This window comes from Equus przewalskii, chromosome 2 (assembly GCF_037783145.1).
Source record: "Equus przewalskii isolate Varuska chromosome 2, EquPr2, whole genome shotgun sequence".
Lineage (NCBI taxonomy): Eukaryota > Metazoa > Chordata > Mammalia > Perissodactyla > Equidae > Equus > Equus przewalskii.
Window position 1 is genome coordinate 94,073,102 of NC_091832.1, and position 5,320 is coordinate 94,078,421.

The window sequence follows — 5,320 nt, forward strand, 5'->3', positions numbered from 1 at the left end:
TAGAAGGACAGTCAGCTATTCTTTGCTAAAATGAAGACAACACTCAAACTCTTTGAGATTCTCAAATATAGGAACAGTCTGTGGATGGTAATTATCTTTATAGCATTGAAATGGAAATTTGTTTATCCCTGTGCACTTGGATTTATTTGAGATTTCAATTTAAAATTCTTATGTGTTCCTATGTCACTCAGACTTTCCCAGTCTGCCCCTGAATTTGAGGTGTGAACTTCATTATTTTGTCCCATGCCTGGAGTAGTACCAGAGACGCCTTCTTTTCCTCTTCAACTATGATGAATTTCACCAACGGAAAGAATCAGAAAAGGTCTGGGTAGTGGTTATATCCATTACTATTAATTGTTGCTACATATTCGTTTGTACTCTTCTGATCTTTCAATCTGAGTCCGTCAACACCTCACAGATGATTGGTTTAGTCCTTGGACAACACGAACACTGCTGCTCTGGCTCATAATCCATAATTTTAAATTACAATCCCATTCAGTAGCCACTTTGATCTAAATACATATAGTCCATGGCAGTGAAGCAATTTTCTGCAGAGACATCAGTTAGTATAACTTTGGGTTCAGGAACAGACTCTGGTACCAACACTGCAGTTCACACTTTAAAATGGCCCGTTCCTGATCATGACATATTCTTACCATGATTCAAAATCCTTTTCTCTGATCCCTGACAATGTAATTACTGAAAAAAGTATCAAGCTATTCATTGCAACTAGCCTGCACCAGAAGTTCTAAAACCTGAAGGATATTAAGCATTTGTCTTGACTGTGGAGTCAGGCAGAACTTTGAAGCTTTGAATTAATCTAACCAATCCTAATATTGATGTCTTCTCACTAGCTCCAAATAGTCATAATTTCCAAATAATTACGGGTCTGTAGAAGTTGGACATAGCAGCTGATTTTCACCCTAAGACTTCCAGCAGGGTAGTTTTAGGTATCCATAATTTAGTGAATCTGCATTAAGCTGTACATAGTTTCAATTTTCTTGTTAGTGTGTACAATCTCTAACTGTCAGTTATTCCCAAATTTGCAACTCCAAATTCAGAATATTTTCTACGCTATCTCTTTGGTATTCTCATGTTATTCAAGAACCATCTTTTCCTGTAATTGAAGAAGGATTTTTAATCAAGGATACTGGTGAATATAACACCTTTGGTCCCAAAAATTGGATAGCAGCAGTTGAGAATTGTTGCTAAGGAAACCATTTACCAGTGAGGGGTTGTAGTATATGGATTAGTTTATCCATGGACTCACATTAATGGTCAAAATAATTTAACTGGAATTTCACTTGTATTTAATCTCTCAAAGAATACTAACTCTATTCATTAAACCAGCAACATTCCTCAAAAATTCCCCCTCTTCCCAATTTCTACATCTTCGAGAACGGAGTTATTCCAAACTCCTCACTTGCCAAATTCTTTAATTCATTCAGTTATAGCCTCTGGCTTTTCTTTTACTTCTCTTCACTATTTTCCATATTTTTTTTTTTAAAGATTGGCACCTGAGCTAACTGTTGCCAATCTTTTTTTCCTTTTGCTTTTTCTCCCCAAATCCCCCCAATATATAGTTGTGTATTCTAGTTTTGGGTCCTTCTAGCTGTGGCATGTGGGAGGCTGCCTCAACATGGCCTGATGAGCTATGCCATGTCCTCGCCCAGGATATGAACCAGAGAAACCCTGGGCCACAGAAGGGAAGCTCGTGAACTTAACCACTCGGCCAGGGGCCAGCCCCATATTTTCCATATTTTTTTATTTAGCAACTGTGTTAAAAATTTTTGCATGGGCAAGAGTTAGTAGGAAAGATGTGAATGTTCATACACTGACATTTTTGCCCCATTGCAAAATTATCCACCATTATTTTAAGTAGTCTGCTTTTCTTGTATTATGGTAAAATATGGTAACCTGCTTTTTGCCACTGAGTTTTATGATCAAAGAGTCACACAGGAATAACCAAAAGCAGTTGCATGAAGGAGTGTCAGCATATGAAGTAAATATTTTTACAATTCATACCATTTTAGTGCTTTCCATAAGAACATCAATTTTGTTTTGTGTTTCATATTTCATATTTTATTCAATTTTAGTATGGTTTCCATCTTGAAGTTTTAAAACAAAATGATTTCCAGTTTAGAAAACAGTTCACTAACCACATAATTTCATTTTCATTTTATACAGTTATAGAAAATTTCTAGATACACATTCTGTGTTCAAGGTGATGGCAAATAAGATTAACTGTATAGTATATAAGGAAAGAAAATATGTTAAGCATATTTAGAAGCAATAGAAATGTCTATACAAAACAAGTAAAAATTAAATAAAAGTTCTAGCTTTTAAAGTATTGCAACAGACCCACAGGTTTGTAACAAAAGCGTCCTTGCATGGTTCCCCACAGTGCCCATTACTAGCTAAAGCAAAACAGCAGCTTCAGAAAATAATGTTTGAAAATACTGCACACAGTACTATTGTTTGCACAGTTTGATCAAAATAACAACTCTATTCTGAGTCAAGCAAAACCTAGAGGAAATACACCAAACAACTTGAACATCTTTTGTGTAAAATTTATTCACATTATTTTACTCAGCTATTTGAAAATTTAAAAAGTGTATTCACAAAATATTTCACAGTCAAAGTTATAAAGTAAATGGACTCGGGGCTGGCCCCGTGGCCGAGTGGTTAAGTTCGCCTGCTCCGCTGCAGGTGGCCCAGTGTTTCGTTGGTTCGAATCCTGGGCACGGACATGGCACTGCTCATCAAACCACGCTGAGGCAGCGTCCCACATACCACAACTAGAAGGACCCACAATGAAGAATATACAACTATGTACCGGGGTCTTTGGGGAGAAAAAGGAAAAAATAAAATCTTTAAAAGAAAAAAAATAAAAAAAATAAAGTAAATGGACTCTGTAACAGGTCTTGATAGGGACAGTTCAAGGAAAGCACATGAATGGGTTTTTTTTGAAAAGAAAATTTCAGTGTTCCTTCCACAGGGACATAAACATGATCTACTCAAGTGGATTTACAAGATGTTGCACATAATAGAGCAAATTCAACACCTGTGTTATAAAACAATGTTAAAAAAGTGAAAAGGTGAGGAATTTGTGCATTGGGAGAAGTGAGCTATTCACAGATCAGCAAATACAATTTTTAATTCAGTGAACATAAAAGTCTTCATAGTCTTCAGGAAATAGACAACGAACATAGTTGACTCGATGAAAGTTGAAAAAGCACCATGCTCGATGGTTTAGTGGTAAACTCTGTAAAAAACAGCACCTGAAATTCTGTAATGTAGGCCGTTTAAAACATGTTTAGTAATTGCCAGAGATACAGTGCCTTGGACAATTTTCAATTTACTGGAGAGAGTTTGAAAAGTACTGAGCAGTTCAGAGAAAAAAATGAGATATGTCGATCAAAGCAATCTTTCCAATTCTTGCATATCTCTACAAGTTGCCCTGTTTAGGTTCCAAGTCTTGAATTTATTGTTTCAGGAGGACTGCAACTTGCTAAAGTTGGCTCTGACATTTACTACAGATGTCATGCTGAGTCAGGTCATCACACACAGGACAGTGTAAGGTAGGGAAATACTGTGAAATAGTGCCTTTCTCCCCATTAGCTTCACGAGGACAGGAGTGAGTGGCTTTCCAGACCTTGGTAGTTCATGATACCAGTTGAAGACGTCAGTACGAATAAGTGAGAAGATTCTTGCCAGGGGTGGAAGAATGTGCTTGGTAATATGGTAAGTGTCATTCAGTCTCAGAGTTGGGTCCTGCTGGACTTCCACTGAGTGAGTTACTAGCTGGATAAGTGGTACTCTGGGGGATCCATAAATGATAACGTATGGCACTTTCTCCTCAACTGGAGGCTCAGAACACCAGTCATAAGTAAGCATTTTCCTTGTAAGTTCAATGGCTGGCACACACGTTCCAGGTTTATAAAAGGAACTTCCTTTCTACTCCTTGGCAAAGATAAAATCTTGTATGCTGTCCTTTCCTTCCACAAGCTTCATACATTATCACTGAACATACTGTTTAATTAAACTTATATCTCTTGTTTCAAATAGCAACTTTAAAGAATGCTAAAGTAACTTAGAAACAGCAGGGCATGAATCTCTTCTGTTTCTATTTCTTTTACATCAAATACTGGGTCCTTTTGATCCAGTGTTTCATACATGTCACCTACATACCCTTTTTTGTTTGTAAGACACAAGGCAAATAAACATTTTCAAATTTCAGCTTCTCTGGTTTAGGACTGGTAGCAGTTACAGCTTCAGCAATTTTCTGAGCAATCTTAAAAGACTGCTCCTAGTGGCACCTTTCGGTAGCACAAACATACTGCTAGTATCACCATCTACAACTTAGCACTCCACTTCTTGGTGTCTTTCACCAGTTTATAGCTCATTCCAAGGTCTCTCTGGCTTCTATTGCGCACCTCAATGCATGGCATTCTACCAGGAAAATTAGCAGCTGTGTAACCTAATGTGACATTTGCTATACGTTTAGATCCTAGCCGATGTGCAGCGAGCATTCGTGAAAGAGCTCTGCCGCGCATGTAAGTCTTCATCAACTGCTTCCCCATGAGTCTAGTCTTCGAAATTTCTTCAAGCATTCTTGGTAGCACATCCTTTCTTACTGAAGGCTTGGAAGAATAATGAACTGCGATGTTTCTGCTGACGTTCAAGAGAACATCAAATTTTAAATGCATATTTTTCTTGGTATTTTGCTTTATAAGTCAAGATTTCCTTTCATCTGAGAAATGTAATCTAGGAATTCCCACTAACACAATATTAAACAGCTAGATTTAGACTATATTCAATGTCATAGGTCACTGTTTTTATATTCATTTGCAACTTCCGGGGAAAATAATGGAATCCCACTGTATAAGATTTCTGTCTTATCTTTGAGCTACACTTAGCTTTTCCAATGAAAGAAAACTATAAAATTACACTAAATTTGTCTAGTCAGAGATTTTTGTTATAGACTGTTTGTGTCCTCCAAAATTCATATTTTGAAGCCCTGACCCTCAATGTGATAGTATTTGGAGGCGAGGCCTTTGAAAAGTAATTAGGTTTAGACAAGGTTATGAAGGTGGGGACCCCATGATGGGATTAGTGTCCTTAAAAGAAGAGGGAGAGAGACCAGAGCTCTCTTTCTCTCTCTGCTATGGTAGGAAGATAGCCATCTGTAAGTCAGGAGGAACATCCACACCGGGAATCTTTTTTTCTTTTTTTTTATAACATTGACACCTGGCCTAACAACTGTTGCCAATCTTTTTTTTTTTTTTTTCTGCTTTATCTCCCCAAACCCCCCCTGTAC

General features: G+C 37.3%; 1 pseudogene; it reads right to left on the reverse strand.

The window, feature by feature from the left end:
• Positions 1-3,305: 3,305 nt before the first annotated feature.
• LOC139081870 (DNA polymerase zeta catalytic subunit pseudogene) lies at positions 3,306-4,709 on the reverse strand (annotated as a pseudogene).
• Between the last annotated feature and the right edge of the window lie 611 nt (positions 4,710-5,320).